General features: G+C 47.0%; 1 long non-coding RNA gene and 1 pseudogene across 1 annotated transcript; both read left to right on the top strand.

Annotated features, from left to right (window-relative positions):
- Positions 1 to 5419: 5419 nt before the first annotated feature.
- Positions 5420 to 8161, top strand: LOC134731057 (uncharacterized). The gene is made up of 3 exons (XR_010113120.1): positions 5420 to 5839; positions 6316 to 6478; positions 7303 to 8161. It is a non-coding gene; the product is annotated as an uncharacterized LOC134731057 (long non-coding RNA).
- A 3924-nt stretch (positions 8162 to 12085) lies between these two features.
- LOC100976156 (uncharacterized) lies at positions 12086 to 18651 on the top strand (annotated as a pseudogene).
- Positions 18652 to 21995: the final 3344 nt, after the last annotated feature.

The following is a 21995-nucleotide window of genomic DNA, read 5'->3' as shown; positions in this document are numbered from 1 at the left end:
TCCCAGTATCCCACCTCCACCTGCCCCTGACTTTAGCCCTGATTGTGCCTTTAGAATCATCAGAGGCCTTCACTGATTTGAGGGTGGCTCTTATCTTCCCTGTTCAGTTTTATCTTTCAAAGGCTTATTGCTCCTGATTCCTTATTTTCTTAGGACATAGTTCTAGACCTCTCAAGCTCTGGTGTCTCCTATGGAAACCTTGCAAAATAGCCAATATTTATTTTAAAGGTGAAACTCAGAAGTTAACATCATTCTCCAGATTCCATCTGAGCTGTGAAGTAAATTGAGAGAATCTCATCCCTTACTTTGCATTTTTTAAATGAATGCTTCTAAGGTTACATTCCTCTCAGAGATGAAAGACTTGGGCTTTAGCTACTATTTGGTCTTGTCAACAAAACAGCTTCTGCTTTTTTCACATAAACTAGAGACCAAATTTCATAGGTGAAAATGAACTCCTGGCCGGCTGCAGTGGCTCACGCCTGTAATCCCAACACTTTGGGAGGCCGAGGCAGGTGGATCACTGAGGTCAGGAGTTTGAAACCAGCCTGGCCAACATGGTGAAACCCTGTCACTACTAACAACACAAAAAAATTAGCTGGGTGTGGTCACGGGTGCCTGTAATCCCAAATCCCAGCTACTTTTTGTTTGTTTGTTTGTTTTGAGATGGAGTCTGGCTCTGTTGCCCATGCTGGAGTGCAGTGATGCAATCTCAGCTCACTGCAACCTCCACCTCCCGGGCTTAACTGATTCTCCTGCCTCAGCCTCCAGAGTAGCTGAGATTACAGGCGCTTGCCACCATGCCTGGCTAATTTTTGTATTTTCAGTAGAGACGAGGTTTCACCATGTTGGCCAGGCTGGTCTCGAGCTCCTGACCTCAAGTGATCCATCCACCTCAGCTTCCCAAAGTGCTGGGATTACAGGCGTGAGCCACAGGTTTCAGTGGGAGAAGTCTTGAAAGCCAAGATAGAAAAAGAAAGCCCCTTCGATGTAAAAGTGAACCATCAGGGTTGTATAATTATGAGTGCTGTGAAAGTTTCCATGCCTAGGGAAGGCGGGTGGCTGCCCATCAAGAAAAAACCCATGGATGTGTCCTCTTAGGGTGTCTTGTTCCAGCCACCAGTCACTGCACTGGCAGACAGCATGTGATAATCGTGCCTCAGCCACTTGTCAGTCTTGCTTCCTGTTTCTCAGGATTCGTTGGGAGCTGTGAGAGCTTAAACTGCTTAAATTTCTGTCTTGTGTATGCCAATGTGCATATCCAGCCATGCAAATTGGAAGTTAACACTCAAGATCCCAGTTACTCTGCGCCTAGTATCCTTGGGTCCTGGAGAGCTTTAGCCAGGGCCCTCCTGGCAGCTTCTTTCTAGTCCACAGCACAGACGGCCTAACTCCTGGGTGCTCCTCCCTACCCAACAAAGCAAATGCTGTCAGCAGCCAGGCTGGTTGTGTACATGGGCAGGAGGCTGTGGTGAGTCCAGCGTTAGACCTAGAGGCCTGAGTAGACCACAGCAGAGGGGGCAGATTAAGAAATTGGAAATTGCAGCCTCCCTAGCTGCATCTGATCTGCCCTCTCCTGCTGCCTCCAGACTGGAAAGATCAGGAATATTAGCAAATCAGCCTTGCTTGAAATCCAGAAGGAGGCTTACTTATAGAGCTATGCATCTCAATATCATTGTTGTTGCTGTTGTTGTTGTTACCCTCAATCCCTGGCATAGATCACAGCCAGCTGTGTTAGGAATTAAACTCTGGCTTTGGTGGAAGGGAGGAGGGGATTGGGGTGGGTGGAAGGTCATGGAGCTTCTATTGGCAGGAGAGGAGCATGGGAGGCCTAAGAGTGCCAGGATCTTCCCCAGCCACATAGAAGTTTCTTCAACAAGTTCATTGTCATTGGGCCCAGCCCCAGTCACCTTTTGGGGAGGATTTGTTTTCTATAATCTCTCTTTTAGAATGTAAAAATCATTTTGGAATTGATTGCCTATATCTCCTTACACTGCTATACTTCCTGGTAAATTCAGTCACAGAAGAAATACAAAATGGCCTGCTTTGTCTTTTGCCCACAAATAAGGCAGCAAGAAGGTGTTGGAGAGGTGCTTTCTCTCTCTTTCTTTGGTTCATCCAGCTGGAAAGAAGGTCTCCTTTTGCAAAGTGTACAGTGGAGCACAAGGCCAGGGTTCTAAAAATAGATGGGTGGGGTGGGAAGGGTGTCAGCACCCTGCATCCTGCCTGGGACCCAGGCTCAGCTGGGTGGGCCTCAGCCCATGACTCTCCAATGCAAAGATGTGAATGGGGAGAAGAGATCTGCTCTGGGCATCTTACCTCTCTTTCCTCCCTGAACTCCAGGAAGCCCTGGGCAGGGGGCAGAGTTGTGAACCAGTCGCACTCCAAGCCCCCTTCCCTTCCCACCTCAGCCTCCTCTATGGCTTGAGAGCACTGCTGAGCAGTTACCTTACTGTTAGGTAACTTTTCGCCTGTACCTGTCTCACCTCTCAAAACTCAGCTGCATCTCTCATGGCTCACCCTGTGGCTCAAGATGAAAAACAACCGTTCTTGAATGAATGAATGCATTTATCATGCTCACTCCACAAGTTCCTTAGGAGAAGCTGGGCCCTTAAGGGATGTTTCCCCAAACTAACTGAAATTAGCAAAGCTTTTTCGAATGCTGCAGTAGAGTTGGGTGTGTCTTTCTACTCTACTCTGAATCTTTACACTCTGGATTGGAATATCCCTGCAAAAGGCACGCATAAACTACCCAGTGGTACAATATGTCTCCCCTCCTTTTTTTTATTTTAACATTTTAGCATGGAAAAATGTAGCCAAATACAAGAGAAGAGAGAGCCTGCATATATTCACCACTCAGTTCCAACAAACTCAACTCATGGCTGATTAGATATCCCTAGTACTTCATTCATTCATTACTGCTCCCCACAAAAGAACTATTTTGAAGCAAACAAAACAGGTCATGTCACTTTATCCTTAAATCTACAGTGTGCATCTCCAAAAGATAGTAACTTTAGTTTTAAATCCTCCATGCCAGGATCTTTGAGACAAAGACTCGAGGCTGCTGAGCTCCTTTGAGATGACGGTCAGCCCTCTATACAACATCATTCCACAGGAACACCAAAATCTTTCCTCCTGCCTACCCACCCTACAGCTCCACTCCTCCCCACATTTCCAAGTACCTTGCTCTCAGGGGCATTGGCTACTTAAGAGAGGCATAAACTCTGAAGCCAGACTGATGTAAACAGAATCTGAGCTCCACCCCTTCCTAGGTCTGTGACCTTGAGTAAGATGCTTCACCTCGCCATGCTTCAGTGTCCTCATCTAAAAGCTAAATTAATTAATAGTGCTTCCTCATTGGGTTGCCATAGGATTAAAATACGTTGAAATCATGTGAAGCAGTGGAACATCGAGACAATGGAATATTATCTGGTGCCAAAACTAAATGAGCTATCGAGCCACGAAAAGGGATGAAAGAAACTGAAATGCATATAATTAGGTGAAAGAAGCCAATCTGCAAAGGCTACATACTGTATGATCCCAACTATATGACATTCCAGAAAAGGCAAAATTCTGAAGACAAACAAAAAGATCAGTGGTTGTCAGGGGTTAGGATGGAGGGAGGGATGAAGAGGTGAATCTGGGAGGATTTTTAGGGCACTGAAACTACTCTGTGTGATACGATCAGGGTGGGTACCTGTCGTTATGTGTTTGTCCAATCCCATTGAACATGTACGCCTAGGGTGAACTCTAATGTAAACTATGGGTGATAATGATGTGTTGATAAAGGTTCATTGATTGTAACAAATGCACCACTCTGGAGGGGACTGTTGAAAGTTTGGGTGACTATGCCTGTGCAGGAGTCAGGAGTGAATAGAAACCTTATGCTTTCTGCTCAATTTTGCTGTGAACCTAAAACTGCTCTAAAAAAATAAAGTATATTTAAAATATAATTACATGAGGCACCTGGAACAGTACCTGGCACATAGGAAGTACCATGTAAGTGGTGTTTAAAATTATTATTCTTTGCTTAATATATACACCATTTCTACCAATACCACTAAGTCTCTGAATTAAGTAACAAACAATGATAACCCCTCACATGTGCACAGTATAGTGGATATTTCTCAAAGCACATTTGTGCACAGTGTCAGGGGCAGTCTGGACATAATCTATGCATGGGGCAGCCCCAAGGGATTCAGAAGCAGGACAGGAGGAATCAAAAGATTTAGCTACAATGAGCCCTGTGTATGATGGGGAAAAATGAGAGTCAAACCAAAGGTCTCACGATAGGACATTGGTTGAATAAGATACGGCAATCTGTATGTTGCTGTCATCATAATTAAGGCAAGAGAACACTTAATGATATAAAAATTACTTTGGTAGGCCGAGGCGGGTGGATCACCTGACGTCAGGAGTTCGAGACCAGCCTGGCCAACATGGTGAAACCCTGTCTCTACTAAAAATACAAAAATTAGCCGGGTGTGGTGGCACACACCTGTAATCCCAGCTACTCGGGGGGCTGAGGCAGGAGAATTGCTTGAATCCGGGAGACGGAGGTGGCAGTGAGCTGAGACTGTGCCAATGCACTCCAGCCTGGGCAACAGAGTGAGACCCCATCTCAAAAAAAAAATTGTTCCTACTGAGTTATGTGAAAAAGGAAAGTTACAAAAAAGTAAGTAAAGTATGAATCTACTGAGCTTTTTTTTCCTTTCGGTATATTATGCTTGTTAAAGAGACCAGAAAGATATTTATCAGAATAATATTCATATTTATTATTTCTCAGTGGAGCAATAAGGAGTCATTTTTCCTTTCTTTTTTTGTGTCTGAATTTTCTATGCAATAACACATAATAAACATGTATTATTACTTTTAAAACAAGGACAGCTTATTGTTTAAAAATGGAACACATAATTGTATATGCAATGTGATTCAGTTACATAAAAGATACATAAAACAGGAAAATGTTCATGGGAGAAATGTGAGTGACGTTTTTCTTTATATTTTTCAGGTTTTTACAAATGTGCTGCTCTGAGAGCCATAAGTTGTTTTTATGAAGATGGTTCAGATAGGGAAACTGAGGCATGGCAGGTTGGCAGGAAGGCTTTCTGGCTCCAAACACACATCTCTGCCTGCCCTGCCCTGCAAGAACCTGAGCAGATGCGGTCGATCATCCCCAGAGATGCCCTGCCTCCAGGTTCATTGCTGACTGTGGTTTAAGGCTCAAGGCGGTGACCAGCACGTAACAACACAATCTGCCTCTGCAGACTGCCAGGCAGCTGCATCTCCCAGCTCCGGAGGCCAGCTGTTAGGGAGGAGCCCCAGAGGCAGACGTGTTCTTAAGCGATAGCAGCCCACCCAGGCCCAATCTCTTGGGCCTCCCTGATCTACTTCCCTGACAAGGGTGTCTGGAACAAAATAAAACAGAAACAAAAACAGAGGTGAGTGGGAAAGCAAAGGGAAATGAGAATGGAGAAAAGTATTTTCTAGATAAAGCAGTTGGATTTGATGTGTGAGCCAGGAGACCAGCAGCAGGGAGGGTGGGTGGTCCAATGGGCAGAGTTATGGCTAGGAAGTGAAGAGTCAAGAGCCCCTGTTTCACCCACAGTCCATGACTGTAGGATCCAAGGTATGACCCCTTCCCACAGCAGTGCCCCTTTAAGAGAGGGAAATGTGACCAAAAGGGTAAGAAGGGTCCCTTGCTCCTGGAGGGGAACTGCTTGCCCGTCTGCCTGATAGCCACTGGAGGCAGGCCTTGGTTAGGCCTTCCCACTGACACCCAGTGGGACGTGATGGCAGAGCAGTTGGTGCTCTTGTCAACTTGCTGCTTCCAGATCTGCAGGTAAGGAAATAGCCCCCGTTTTCAGTGCCCAGAGCAAGGCTTCAGGCCAGAGCAGCAGCCCCCATCCTGTCTCTGTGTATGGGAACAGAGCCAGGCTTGGACTTGGGTGCAGTTGGCTGTGAGTAGCTTGATGGCCCATGACTGGCCCTTCTACAGACCCATACAGCACAGGACAGTCACAGAGCTGTGTCCACTGACCTCAGAGCAAAATGGACTTTGGGGATCTTTGTTTTTCCTAGGTGGAATAGAACCAAAAATGTATCAGTGGTTTATTGCCATGGAAATTTTACATACAACCCTGGCAGCTCTAAACATTTCCCAAGCCGGTTTGAAGGTAGTTTCTTACCCTTCGGACTTGGGAAGTCTCCAGCAGTGATTTCAAGGCGAGAATATGGAATGACAGCAACACTGAAAATTTGAAGAGTAGAAGAGAATAATTCGTTCCTATTCCCTATCTTTCTGACTTTTTTTTGTAGGTTACTATTAAAATCCCACCAAACCCTGCCACTGGCGTCCGTTGGGCTTTGTGGATTGATTCAGATTTAAGGTGCGCCCCTCTGGGCCTAGCACTGGAGGTGGAAACAGCAGAATAAAACTTGGTCTTGGGGTCCCCAAATTCAGAGGGAGTGACTGCAACAGGTAAAGTGACAGATTCTAAACCAAATTATGTGATACAGATCATGAATGGTTTGCTTATTCCAAATTAGCACCAACCCCAAACAAAACAGATAAACTGAATCCTAAAATGCACCCAGTATGTTCACACTGGCCTAGGCTGATAATAAATGTTCTGCAGGAGTGGTCTTCAGTCTAAGAAAACAGGAACCATAGGGTGGCCACCCCATACCATGCCTGGGCATTCTGGGAGTACATTAATGTCAACCTATACACAATAGCACCCGGGCCTTTTAAAAATGTATCTGGCAATATTTACATATATCTTGCACAGTGGATAATACAGAGGAGAGAAGATATTTACTGGGACCCAAGATTAACTTCAGTGGCATCGAAGCTGCTTCTAGCAGGGTACAACTGCAGGCTGCAGATTAACCCAGGGATCCACCCCTAATTTGCAGAGTGTATTCTCTTAATTGACTTAAGGTTTCTTTCTCACATTTTCTACTCTCCCATTACTGATGCCTGCAAATGTTCTTCCAATTCCAAGTCAGCGTTACTCAACTAAAACTCGTAATTTATATTCTATGTTTTATATTTACATTTGTATTCTGCATATGTTGTCATTCCAGATGTGTAGCAGCTGATACTTCTTTTAGTTTGTTTGTTTTTGTTTTTGGAGATGGGATCTCACTCTGTCACCTATGTTAGAGTGAGTGGCGCAATCATGGCTCACTGCAACCTCCACCTCCCGAGCTCAAGTGATCCTCCCACCTCAGCCTCCCAAGTAGCTGAGACTATACGTGCACGTCACCATACCTGACTAATTTTTTAAAAATTTGTTGTAGAGACAGAGTCTCACTCTGTTGCCCAGGCTGGTCTTGAACTCCGTGACTCAATTGATCCTCCTGCCTCATCCTCCCAAAGTTCTGGGATTATAGGTGTGAGCCACTGCGCCCGGCCAAGATACTTCTTTAAGTCCCACCATGATGCCTCAGCAAAGCTCGGCGGTCCTGTCATCAGCAAAAGAAGGGTAAACACCATTCTCAGGATCTACTGATTGTACTCTAACATTTACCAACTATTAAATGAAGTCTGGTGAAAATTTTCATAGGCATATTGGATCAATACCTAGTGATAGCCATGATTTGCACCTTAGCCTGTGTCAATTAGATTTTTGGAATACATTTTTCAAACCCATGTTCGTGGGCACAAAGTTTACAATCAAAACAGTCATTATTATAAATAGTAATTTGTGTAGTCAGTGGTAATTTCAACAAAATAATATGTATAGTAAACATCGTTTTCAAGAACAAAAATTACCCAAAGAGCACAAATACATTCAAGAAATATTTTGAGGCTGAAACCCACATGCTAACTCTTTTTGGGAGAATAATGAGAAAAACTTTCTTTCCATCTACACACCAGGTCCCATAGCTAATAATTGATACGTTTGCCTTGTTACAAAACTTAGAATGATAAGTGATATATATATATAATGCATATGAAGTCGATAAATTATATTATGTGCCCAAAAGATATATATATTTCTATGTATACATCTCTACTCAAGACAGAAATATATGACTGAATAATTCTTCAACAGAATGGAATTGAACACAAAGGTGATACCAATTAATTTATGAATTTTTTCCACTTTGCTAAGAATATTAGTGTTTGTTGCATGTATTAAAGTATATTTCCTTCACTGATACATTGAATATTAGTAGACGTTTGGTATAGAGATTTTAAATTTCTTACTTTCAAATACTGTACATGAACCAAACTTTCATATCTCCAATAAAAGGTAGGCTTGCAGGCCGGACAAGGTGGCTCACACCTGTAATCCCAGAACTTTGGGAGGCCGAGGCGGGAGGATCACCTGAGGTCACGAGTTCAAGACCAGCCTGGCCAACATGGTGAAACCCCATCTCTACTAAAAATACAAAAAATTAGCCGGGCGTTGGCACGCACCTGTAGACCCAGCCACTCGGAAGGTTGAGGCAGGAGAATTGCTTGAACCCAGGAGGCAGAGGTTGCAGGGAGCCAAGATCACACCACTGCACTCCAGCCTGGGTGGCAGAGGGAGACTCTGTCTTAACAACAACAACAAAAAAATTAGGCTTGCAAAGCCTGACCTAGTATAGCTTTGGCTTTAATGAGTAACAAGATACATTTTAATTCAAATACCCAAGTGCCAGCCTAAGAACAATCATGGCTTCTGCTTATAGTGAATTACTGGACGTTATTTACATACAAAAGGATACATTTAAGTGCTTTAAATAGTTTAATCCCCTTGGTAGGTAACTAGTACTTATATTGGTTTCTTATGGCTACCCTAACAAATTAGCACAAATTGGGGGCTTAAAATAACAAACTGATTCTCTTACTGGAGTTCTGGAGGCAGGAAGTCTGAAATCAGTTTCACTGAGCAGAAATCAACCACCCAGATGACTGCTTCCTGGGACTCCAGGGGAGAGTGTTTCCTTTTTCTCCTAGTTCCCGGAGCCACCTGGACTCCAGCCATGACTGCCATCACTGCAACCTCTTGCTTTCATTCTCACACCTCTTACTTCCTCCTTCACCTTCTTGCCTCCCTCTTAAAAAGACCCTTGTGATTACCTTTAGAATCTACCCAAATAATCCAGGATAGTCCCCCATCTCAAGAGTTTTAATTTAGTCACACCTGCAAGTCCTTATTGCCATATAAAGTAACAGACACAGGTTCCAGGGATTAGCATGAGACTGTCTTTGGAGGGAGGCATTATTCAGCCTGCCCCAGTGCTCATCTGATCTTATTTGCAGTGCGCACTGACAAAGGCCTTCTTTTAGAGATAGCACAAAGATAAACTTCAGAATGGGGAGCCCTGATCGTGAAAAAGGTGCTGGATGAACGGTGAGGAAGCCGGAGTTTGAGTCCTGCTCTTCCACGGCTGCAGGGTGTAGTGGTTAAGAATACATGGACCCGTTTTGAAATCCCAGATCTGACTTATTAACTGAGTGACCTTGGGCAAGTTGCTTTACTCATCTGCGGAGTAATAAAACCTCCCGGGCGGGGCTGTCCCTGAGATTATAAATGGATTACTCTATGCAAAATACCTGGCACAGTAAGTGTTTTAAGAAATGACTGCCCTTCCCACCCCCGATCTCTGGTATGAAGTCATGCTTGTCAGCTTTTTTTTAACTTTATAAAAGCTGAGAGCATCTTACACATATAAATTTATGCTGTTATAAGAGACAAGGTGCATGTAGCCCGCCCTCCTATTGTTTCTGTCCTAAGCTGGGAGGAGAACAGGGTTTTGGGTATAGAAAGCCCTGGGTCTACCAGATCTTTAGCAGGAGTGGAGAGTGAAAGTTCATGTAGGAATGACTTTGGGTACAAAGCGATCAAAGAGGGAAAAGAAGATGAAAGAAAAGAGATAATATGGGATCATGGGACTTAGGAAGACAGGAAGGGTCATTTGAGTTCACCTCTGTCACCTGGGTATCATACTGTGTCCGGAATTGGTTCCTGCCAGTGGGTTCGTGGTCTCACTGACTTCAAGAATGGAGCTGTGGACCTTCACAGTGAGTGTTACAGCTCTTAATGATGGCACGGACCCAAAGAGTGAGCAGTAGCAAGGTTTATCATGAAGAGTGAAAGAATAAAGCTTCCACAGCGTGGAAGGGGACCCGAGTGGGTTGCCACTGCTGGCTGGGGGGTGGCCAACTTTTATTCTCTTATTTGTCCCCTCCCATGGTCCGTTTCTGTCCTATCAGAGTGCCTTTTCTCAATCCTCCCTGAGAGTGACTACTTTTAGAATCCTTCCGATTGGTACATTTTACAATCCTTTTGCTAGCTACAGAGCACTGATTGGTGCATTTTACAATCCTCTTGTAAGACAGAAAAGTTCTCCAAGTCCCCACTCGACCCAGGAAATCCAGCTGGCTTCACCTCTCAATACCGTACTATATGGATGTCTGTTCCTCAAGTGATAGAGAATGTCTTCACCCATAGAATTTAGGTAAAGATTTTTATCATGAACAGACCTTTTTTGGTGGGAAAAAAAAATCATGAATTTCAATGTCCCTATCTGTGAAATGGACATTATGAAGTATATCCCATCTTGCTCCAATTACATACAAGTTGAGGTAATGTTTGTGAAGTGTTGTGGAAGTGGTTTTATGCTGTGCACATTTAAGCCGGCACCATAACCAATTATTGTTATGAAACATGGCAAGGAGGGGCAGTGACATTCATCCAACTTCAAAACACACTCATCCTGGATCAGCAGGCCTGTGTCAGCCTGGAAGAAACAGGCAATACAGCTAAGAACAGGACTTTGCAACAATAGAATGCAAAAAACCACTCTAGATCTCCCCTCTGTGTAGCCAATACAAATGCCTCCTTCTTTAGGACACACTGCGAGCTGTGTGTGCATCTGTATCCAGCTGCCTTGAAGGAAAAACAGCCTGACAGATGAAGCCCATCCTCCAACTCCCAACCTCTCAGTGGCTCGTTTCAGTCACTCTTCCAAACCTGAACACTGTTTCCTGTTTCTAAGGAAAATGACTTAGAAATGGCTCATGGGAGCCTGGTCGCTCCCAGGGTACCCCGCAGCACCCTGGCAGTGAAAGGATCAGAATCAACCAATTTGCTTCTCCTTGAGTGCCCAAGAACCAAGGGAAATCCACACCAGGATGACGCCCTCAGGGCTTTGTCAGGCACAAAAGCATTGAGAAGTCAGTGAGTCTCTTCCGCAACTCGCAGGGCTCCCAGGGCTTGCTCTTGGGTGTGGAGTCCTATTCTTAGCAACACAACGATTTTCTCCTATGGGCCAAATCTCGGTTTGGTTTTCTTTTCTGGCTTTGCTCCAGTTACTTTCTGGGACAGTCTTAATCCCGGGGCCTCAGTTTCTCCACTTTCCCGTTAAGAGGGTTATGCTCCCTTGATCACAGGCAAGTATGATTTGTATACGTACAATCTTCTAGAACAACCCCCTCATTTTGCAGACAGGGAAACTGAGATCCGGAGAAGGGCAGTGGTTTGGCATCGCTCACACAGGGGATGTGTGCGAAGCTAAGTCTCTGACTCCTGCTCTGTAGCCATCAAATGCAAATCGAATCATCTCAGCACTGTCTGGCTTCTTCCCTCACTGTTCTATGGGTGTTTTTCTTGTCTCCTCAGCCAGCTCCTCAGCTCCTCTTGGGCAGAGGCCATGGCTTGGCCTTCTTTCATGTCCCCTCAAGTGCCCAGGCCCATGGTGGGATTCCTTGGTCACTTGCTGATTGGGAGGGCTGACTGATGGAATGAAGAACTGGTGGATTTGAGTTGGGAAGATGCCAGAGTGATCCAGACCTTGAAGCAGGCCCACATGGGCAGGTGTGGGTGGGGGCTCTGGCCAGCCACTTACCAGCTGGGTGGCCTTGGACAAGTTTCTCAATTTCTCCAGGGCTCAATTTCCCCAGCTATAAAATGGGCATGACATACCCAATCCACGTGGTTTGACAATGTAATAAGATACTGCATGCCTGACGTGCCTCATCAGTATTAAATTATTTTTGTTGTAGTTATTTTTGTAATGGGGGGGTAGGCTTACTGGGCACCAAGATGGGGCAGGAAAAGAAACAATGAAAACATAATGGAAAGACATGGTAAAGCACAGGGACACCACGCTGGCCACCAACCCTGAGACTGGAGAGCACCGTGGGACTGCTGTAGGTCCTGGTGGTTCTGAAGGAGAAGGTGAGGCAGACAGAGGAGGAAGAAAGCAATGTGGAAAGCCTTAAGCTCCTTCACCTGTAATTAGTCTGTGAACTCCACCCTGGCACCAAGGTGAAATGGGCGGGGCCACTATTCCCTTTTCCTCCCACACCCTCCTGCCACGCTCATTATCCCTTCAGGCAACTCCAAGGCAATAGTGTTTGCCTTGACCTGGCTTTGCTGCATACCTCTAGATGTGATTTCCAGACCACAGACCCCTCCCAGCAATTGATGCTACCCTGGAAGCTGGCTCCTCCAGGATGCCCAGATCATAACTCGCTACCAGCTCACCAAGATTCAGCTGGGCCAAGGAGATAAGAAGGCCCATGCGAGCCACTGGTGTGGGGCAGGTCGCTCTGCTGGGTGGACTGGGTGGGCCACCAAGCTGAAGAGATGTTGACAAGCTATGGGGGCAGAATTCTCCTCTCACCCCTGGAAAAAAAATAATGGCAGAGGGATAAAATGGTTGCAAGGTACTTTTAAGAAATCTCCTCCCAGGGGTCAACAACCAAGGTGCTAATGCCTAGGTGAGCTCAGAAAACAGCTTCTGGCCGCATGGCCCTGGCTGACAGGTGAGGTTTGGCAGGCGTTTCTTCCAACTCCTGAAGCAGGCCCCCTTCCAGGTGTTAATCCTGTGCCTTCTACCTGCACTCAGTGAACCTCTGCTTATCCCTGATAATAAGCAGTGAGATAATGATCACACTGGAGGCATCTGACATTTTAATGGAGGCAGAATAAAAAGGAAACCAGTAGGAATGAGGAAATTGGCTTTGGGATCCACAAGGCTTGGTTTTGGGTTCCAGGGACCACTTTTCCCTGGACTTCGCACATGAGACTCTGCAGTAAGGGGGCAGATAATACAATTCATTTCAATACTTTAACACCAAAATGTTCTTCTCTAAGAAATGTGCAGGGCGGCTGGGCCCAGGGGCTCACGCCTGTAATCCCAGCACTTTGGGAGGCTGATGCAGGTGGATCACCTGAGGTCAGGAGTTCAAGACCACTCTGGCCAACATGGTAAAACCCCGTCTCTACTAAAAAAAAAAAAAAATACAAAAATTAGCCCGGGGTAGTGGCGGATGCTTGTAATCCCAGCTACTTGGGAGGCTGAGGCAGGAGAATTGCTTGAACCCAGGTGGTGAAGGTTGCAGTGAGCAGAGATCGCGCCAGTGCACTCCAGCCTGGGCAACAGAGCAAGACTCCGTCGAAAGAAAGCAAATAAAGAAAGAAAGGAAAGAAAGAAAGGAAAGGAAGGGAGGGAAGGGAGGGAAGGGAAGAAAGGGAAGGAAGGGAAAGAAGGGAGAAAGGGAGAAAGAGAGTCAGGGAGGGAGGGAAGGAGGGAGGAAGGAAGGAAGGTGGGTCCAGGGCATGTTCTAGGCCTTACTTCTTCCATTCTCAGACCTCTCCTGGGAGTTTCAGGGAATTCACTTTGGCCAGTTGACTTTGATTGAGTACATCCTATGTCCCTAGCAGTGCACCTGGTGTTAGGGACACGACCCGGAATACAATCCATTCCCCACCCTTAAGAAGCTTTCAATCTAGTGGGAGAGAAAATAATCATACCTATTTTACAGATGAAGAAACTGAAACTTTAAGATTCTGATATCATTAAAATATTCATGTTTTTTCTTCATTCATTTATTTAGAAAATTTTTATTGAGTCCACGTGATGTGCCAGGCACTCCTTGAGGTGCTGCAGGCTGATACAGGGAAAAGTCGGGCACCTTCTGCCCACATGAGACACGTATACAGACAACAACAAATATGTATTTTGTGCACAGAAGCTTTATGACTTTTGTCCAAGTCACTTCAATTTCATCCTTTAAATGTCATTCAGTGGATAATGGGAAGCTATAATTGGAGTGTGTATATGAAATACAGAGGTGTACACACACACACACACACACACACACGCTACTGAAACTACTGCCCCAGATCTCAGGGAGGTACACGAAGAAGGGTACCTGGAGAATGATGGCTGGAGAATGATATAAGAAAGTCACGTCCAAGCCGAGCGCAGTGGCTCATGCTGGTAATCCCAGCACTTTGAGAGGCCGAGGCAGGCAGATCACTTGAGGTCAGGGGTTTGAGACCAGCCTGGCCAACATGGCGAAACCCCATCTCTACTAAAAATAAAAAATTAGGCCCAGCGCAGTGACTCACGCCTATAATCCTAGCACTTTGGGAGGCCGAGGCGGGCTGATCAGGAGGTTAAGAGATTGGCCAACATGGTGAAACCCCGTCTCTACTAAAAATACAAAACTTAGCTGGGTGTGGTGGTGCGCGCCTGTAGTCCTAGCTGCTCGGGAGGCTGAGGCAGGAGAATCACTTGAGCCCAGGAGACAGAGGTTGCAGTGAGCCGAGATGGCACCACTGCACTCCAGCCTGGCGACAGAGCAAGACTCCATTTCAAAAAAAAACAAAAATAGGCCAGGCGCAGTGGCTCACGCCTGTAATCCCAACACTTTGGGAGGCCGAGGCTGGCGGATCATCTGAGGTCAGGAGTTCGAGACCAGCCTGACCAACATGGAGAAACCCCATCTCTACTAAAAATACAAAATTAGCTGGGCATGGTGGCGCATGCCTGTAATTCCAGCTACTCAGGAAGGCTGAGGCAGAAGAATTGCTTGAACCCAGGAGGTGGAGGTTGTGGTGAGCCAAGATCGCACCACTGTACTCTAGCCTGGGCAACAAGAGCAAATCTCAGTCTCAAAAAAACAAAAAACAAAAACAAGCAAACAAAAATTAGCCAGGCATGGTGGCGCATGCCAGTAATCCCAGCTACTCAGGAGGCTGAGGCAGGAGAATTGCTTGAACCCGGGAGGCAGAGGTTGCAATAAGCCGAGATCGCGATCGCACCACTGCATTCCAGCCTGGAGAAAAAAAAAAAAAAAAGTCACGTCCACCTTAAATAATGGGCTGGTTCCTGCAGGAGGAGAAGACAGCATTACAGGCTAAAGTTCAAGTGGAGGGTTAAGACATCAAGACAGGGCTAAGAGCAAGGACTTGGAGCTAGTCAGTTAGATCTGCCAGTAACTGTCAATGTGATCTAGAGGAAATCAATTTATCTCTAAATCTCAGCTTTCTCCTCCGTAAAATGAGGAGAACTGTGCATGTCTCATAAGGTGTGTACATACTGAACGTTGTGAAGATTCTCAGAAATGCTCTGTGTAACATGATTGGCCTGTCATAAGAACTCAGGAAGCTATTATCACCCATCACCATCATCATTACCAAAAAAACTGCTGACAGAAGCATTCACAGGAAGGGAATAGGAGAAGGTGGTAATGAACCTGACAGGGGACTTTTGTGGCTGGGGCAGGCTGAGGAAGAAAGTGCTGAGAGAAGGCCACTCCCTATCTTCCTGAAGATCTCCAGCAACCCTAGGAGAGACCCACATCCTGAGCTGAGCTTTCAAGGGCCCCGGCTGCATCTGGCTGGAAGGAGTTTGTTTTATGTGACAACTCAGAATGAGGGAGCCTCTACTCTGGGGGTAGGGCCTTGAGGCCCTTGAATAAGGACAGCAGTTTATCAGTCCTGTCTCCACCCAACCCCAGGAAGAGAGAAACTCAACTCATCAATCTCCCTTCCATAGAGTAGGTATTTTTTTATTTTAAAATAATTGCGGCATCTCCGCTGCTGCTGCCGCTGTGGGCGCTGCACCCGCGCCCTCTGCCATTGCCGCTGCGGCCGCCACCCAGGGTCTCCAGGCTGAGGAGTGCGTTGGCCACTGCCCAGCAGCGTCGCAGAGCGGGGAGCAGGAGCCATGGAGCCAGGGGAGGTCGGGCGGATGGGCAGATTAGCCTAACAGGGCAGACCAGAGACAGCGTTCACTGTCTACCTCTGGGGAATCATTGTGCCACAGTCTTGGGCTGGACAAGAACACAACCTCAGATGACATTAAAAAGTCCTATCGGAAACTTGCCTTGAAATATCACTTCGACAAGAACCCTGACAACCCGGAGGCCGCAGACAAGTTTAAGGAGATCAACAAGGCCCAAGCCATCCTGACGGACATGACAAAAAGGAACATCTATGACAACTACGGCTCGCTGGGGCTCTACCTGGCCGAACAGTTTGGGGAAGAGAACGTGAACACCTACCTCGTGCTGTCCAGCGGGTGAGCCAAGGCCCTGTTTGTCTTCTGCAGCCTCCTCACCTGCTGCTACTGCTGCTGCTGTCTGCGGTGCTGCTTCAACCGCTGCTGTGCTGCGGGAAGTGTAAGCTCAAGGCCCCTGAGTGCGAGGAGACAGAGTTCTACGTGTCCCCCAAGGCTGCAGTCTGACGAGAGGGAGGCCGCAGACACACCGATCATCATACAGCCGATGATGCGGCTAGGGGCCAAGTCCTCCTGGCGTCACCGGCATCGCCGTCATTCCTTGGTGTCTGTGCTAGGCACAGTTGGCTTGGGGTCTGTGGTTTCCTGGGCCTTGTGGCAGGGTTTCTCCCGTGGGGGAATTTGGTGTGGAAAGCATAGGAGGCCCCTTCCGAGGTTGACACCGTGTCCTCCGCACAGTGTTTCTATCCTGGGTCTCCTTGTCACGTGGACTCTGCGGCTCCGGTCCTTGGAGGTGTGTCCTTCGCCCACATTGGGGTCGTTTGTCTGTCTTCCTGCACTTTTCCCGGCTGTGAACTGGATTGATGGGGCCAGTCTCCTCCTCCCCTGTCCTGGGGTCATTCTCCACATTCCTTCCAGCCCACCTGTCCTTTCCGTAGCCCTCTTTGGACCTTTACAACCACAGATGGTAGCACCAGCCTGATGAGCCACAGTCAGGAGAGTAGATCGTCCATGTGTGAGCATCTAGCCGCTGGGGACGGGGGCTCTTCCAAGACCCTCCTCCCGTGTTTGCCAGAGCTCCCATCTGCTCCACTTGCCTTTGCCCTGTCATCGATGATTCAGGCAGAGCCAGATTCGTTATGTCCCTGGAGGAAGGACTGACTGGACCAGAGTGACCCCTCTGGCTCAGAAGGGTTGGGTCCCTGGGAGGCCAGCAGCCAGACCACGGAATCCACACGTGGACCATTGGAAGTCAGTCTTTTGTCTCTCCTAGACCTTGTTGGTGGCGCCCTGGGTAGAGGAGTGGGGGAAATGGGTCTGATATCCCTGTGCTGGCCGAGGGCTCAGAGCTGCCCCCACTCTGTGGCTCACGGGATATGCTGGGCCTGCCTTTGGCCCCATGCTGCAGACTCAGTGGGCCTGGCTTCTGCAGAACATCCATGGTGGCCGCTGCAGAGTTCTCAGCAGAGATGAAGCTGAGGAAGAGGCTGTGTGTGGTGGCTCTGGCTGGGACCAACCAGATGAGTCTCCTGAGGCCCTTTTTCCCGGCCTGCCTGCTGACTCATGGCCCCAGCTCACTCATGGCCCTCAACGGCCCACCCAAGGCTGTGCAGAGGGGTGGGTTGAGGTTGACCAGGAAGTTGCCAGAAGGGACATGGATGTGAGGACAAATCTGGACGTGCTTAGGAGCGGGGTGCTGGTTGAGGGCCCCCAGCTGACCCCTATTGCGGATCCCCATGTGGGTGATGAGCTGGCTGCCAGCACCAAGTCCTGGGGCAGTTTTGTTTGTCTCACTTTTCTTTGGTTTTTCTCCCTAAAATGATCATGAAGACCTTTGATGAGAGGAGAGCTATGCACTGTGATATTAAATTAGAAATAATTTGTCAAAATCAGACCTCTCCTAAAAGAATAAGAAATTCATTGTTTGGCCCATCCTGAAATGCGAGGCAGCGAGACGGTGGGGTGCCTCCGTGCCGCTCAACACAGCAGCAAGTTCAGCCTCAAATGCTGGCTGTACTCAGCCTTTGCAATTTTTGTAGATGTAGCTTAGGAAGTGAGTTATTTTTCCCCAGACTGGCCAAGAGCCAGGCTCTAAGCTTGGACCTAAAGTAGAAAGCCGCCTGTCAGGGGGCCTGGCTCAGCCCCACCAGGCCCTCTGTTGTGCCTGCACACAGCTCTGTGGCTAGAACACTCCAAGGCCCTTTGGTACCCATCAAAGTGGGCCCCTTGCCAGGTGGCTTTTCAGTTACAGAGTCCAATGGACCATTTTTTAGAACCATGCAGCTCCCCGCAAAGGGTGGGGTAGGGTGGGAAAGAGGAGCAGGTCTGGAGGTTTGTGGAACCCAGTTCCTACAGAATTTGTAAAACCTAAATAAATCATGGCCATGAAAATTCTCACAGTGGTGATTGTGATTATAAGACCCCCAGGAAGCCCAGACACTCGGGGCCTGGAGTTCCTCCCACTGCCTGACCTGGAAGCAAAACTGTTTCCGGTGTTCTGCCCTTTAGGTTTTAAGGCCTTGTCTTAATTCAGGAAAAAGAACTTCCCAGGTTTTCTCTTTTTCTTGAGTGGACTGTTTCCCTATTAATTAAAAGAGGTGGTGAGTCCCCGGGGGCAGCTTACGCGCCTCCTTGTCCACATGCTAACAGATCAGAACGCCCCCAGCACCCCTGCCTGCTGGTGGCAGTGACAGGACCCTGACTCCTCACTCTCAGGCTGCGGATGATGCTTGTGAGCCACTGTGGCCGTGGGCACAGAACGTCCCATTGGACGCTGCTGCTGGGTGCTGCCAGGGGCCTGTTGGGGTCGTCGTGTTTTTGAGGCATGTTCGGTTCACAAGGGGGTCCAGGCAGCACTGATTGCTTCCGACCTGCAGGAGGCATGGGAGCGGCCCCGCCGGCCCTTTCAAGGCAGCTGCTGGTATGTAGATTTGTCTCCGCTCAGTGATGAGGGATTTTTTGGTCTTCCTTTTGGCTTTATTTTTAAACTGCTTTAGATACTACTGCTCAGTGTTTGTGAACTTTCCTAGTTCTCTGATGTTCAGTTGATGCAGCCAGCACCCAGTGGGGGCCTATTAGGAAAAGAAACTGGCATGTGCATGGGCCCAGCAGGAAGCTTCATCTCCACGTCAGCTGCTGCCATCCAGGGAAGGCCCTGGAGCCTCACGCAGTCGAGGCTGCTCTCAGGTGCTACGTGTTGTCAGTGGTGGCACCCGTTGTCCTGCCGAGCCCAGGGCGTTCTGTTCCGGGCGAGCCTTGTGCTGCAGGGGCATCAGCATGCAGGCTGCCCCGGGAGGGTCCAGGTGCTGCAGGCAGAGTTCAACGTGGGGCTTGTCCACCCTCCCTTAGCTCTGGCTCAGTGCATCCTACTGTGGGGACATCTCATGAGGGGACACGAAGTCACTGATCTCACTCTTTCCCAGTATTTGGAGCTGGGAACCCAAATAGTGTGGCGCAGGACTGACCTGTGCCTGTTATTTTGGTTGTGAGTCATTGTCCTGTGGAATTGGCAAAAGCTACATTTTTACTGTCCTTACCAGCAACGGTTCGTGTTGTCACATGCTGTGAGTGCGGGCTGTGGTGTGTCCGTGTGTGTACATGTATGTATATGTATACATCATGCACAAAGCATGTCATGCTGCTGTCCAGCGGTGAAGCAACAAGTACAATAAAACGTGGCTCTAAAACAGCCTCTGATTTCTTGACAAGTCGGGCAGGGACCTTCAGGAGCTTTCCTAGCAGGTGCACAGAAGGAACCACTGAGCCCGCAGTGTGCAGAGTGTGTGTGCCCAGGGCACTGCCATGGCCCCCACCGGCAGTGGCCTCTGGTCTGCAGAGTCAGGTGCCCATCCTGGGGGCTCTGTCATGCTCACCTGACCCAGGTGTGTGTCCCGGTGTGAAATCTAGGAGGTGACTGGAAACCCTTTCCTCACTTGAAACATTAAAGACGATTTTCTAAGCAACAGATACAATCAGTGGCAAAGCTGCATCTGAAGAGGAGCCCAGGAAGGGGCCCTGTCCTGGCCCCAGAGGAGTCCACACAGCACCACCCTCCAGAAGTGGCTGGGCCCGGGGTCTTGCAGGCGGCACCTTTTGGTAGATTTTGTTTCCCCGGAAAATGGGGAAAATGTTTCAAGCCAGGTGAGGGGAGGAAGTTAACACTGAAATATGTATTGTTTTTAAAAATTAAATGCAAATGCATGGAAGCTGGTTGTCCTTTCTCTGGGTTTGGCACTGGCGTCCTGGAATCCAACCGTGTTGGGGTGCAGGCGCTGTCAGACTCTGGATGATCCTGGCTCGAGCACACACATCTAAGGGCCAGGCTGGTTTCGCATGGTGATCTCCGTCTTGTATGTCTGAATGTTGACCTAAAATAAAGATTACTGTTGTAAAATAAATGTTTTCACTGCAGAAAAATAATAATAATAATTGCACGTTTTTCCTGTTTACATAAATAACGACTATTTATTAGGTTGGTGCAAGCGTAGAAAAGCCAAGTCATATTTTATAATTACCTGAACTCTCAGCACCCAAAATAATTACCTTTATTGCAGATTATTTCAATGTATTATTTTTGTTTGTTTCAAATGCCATAGACATCATCAGAATATAATTTTATTGTTTCTCACTTAACATTCCTTCATAAACTTTCTTTGTTATTATAGACTTCATATACACAATTTTAAAAGTCCACCTTTGATTTTAATTAGATGGCGTATCCTTCTCTGAGCATTCCTGCATTATTAGGCTTTTTTCAATTTTACACTATTACACAGAATGTTACATTAACATCTGTGTATTATAGCATACTCTATAATTTGAATTACTGTCTGATAGTAAATCTCCACAATGAAATTTATATAGTTAAAGGACATAAACATGTATAAGGCATAGAATTTAGAATATATAGATCAGGTATCTCAAAATGTTTTCCAGGTCTTTTTTCTTACAGTATATGTCACACATATTCATTGTAAAAATGTTAAAACACAGAGACAAGTACATGGAGTGGAAAAAATGATTAACAACCCTGCCACCTCCAAATAATCACCTTGATATTTTCATATATTCCCTTCCTCCCACATTGTTCTGGGACCACTTTGTATATAAAAAAATTGTATTTTTCTCTTATTTTAACTTATTTCTCCACATCATTAAGAATCCTTCTAGAACATGATTTTTCAGCTACCACCAAATGGCCCATTACATGTGTACATCCAAATTTATCCTTTATTGGTGGTTATTCAGGTTTTCCCAGAATTTTTCAGTATTATAAATGACACTACAGCAGATGCTAAAAGGTCACCACATTTATGATGAAGACCTTAGTGGAAGTCACAGAATTATAGATCTTGAGCACTCATACACCTTGAGAGATTCACTTACCCAGGACCCTGCAACTAATCTCAAAGTGTATCTATATACTCATTTTACAGCAGCAGTATCCTGCACTTAGGAGAATGGGAGTGGAGGCCAGGCACGGCGGCTCACACCTGTAATCCCAGCACTTTGCGAGGCCTAGGCAGGCGAATCACCAGAGGTCAGGAGTTCAAGACCAGCCTGGCCAACATGGCGAAACCCGGTCTCTACTAAAAATACAAAAATTAGCCAGGCGTGGTAGCACACGCCTCTAATCCCAGCTACTCAGGAAGCTAAGGTGGAGAATCGCTTGAACCTGGGAGGTGAAGGTTGCAGTGAGCCAAGATTGCGCCACCACACTCCAGCCTGGGTGACAGAGTTAGACTCTGTCTCAAAAAAAAAAAAAAAAGCAGAATGGGAGTGGCTTGTGCAAGTTCACAGATCTGGGACGTATCAAAGAAAACAACTGGAAAGTTAATGTGTTGGGTCCAAGGCTCTTTCCCAGGTGATTCAATGAGATCTTGTTATTCTGAAACATTTCTGGGTCTTGAGTATTGTGAATGCTAGGAAAGCATGCCATGATGGTATGGTAAGGAGAACCTAGAGAAAGATTGATCCTTTATTCGGTATCAGCCTGAGGGAAGGGAAGGTCTCTCCTGGTG

Source organism: Pan paniscus, chromosome 7 (genome assembly GCF_029289425.2).
Source record: "Pan paniscus chromosome 7, NHGRI_mPanPan1-v2.0_pri, whole genome shotgun sequence".
Lineage (NCBI taxonomy): Eukaryota > Metazoa > Chordata > Mammalia > Primates > Hominidae > Pan > Pan paniscus.
This window is presented reverse-complemented; position numbering and strand designations above follow the sequence as displayed.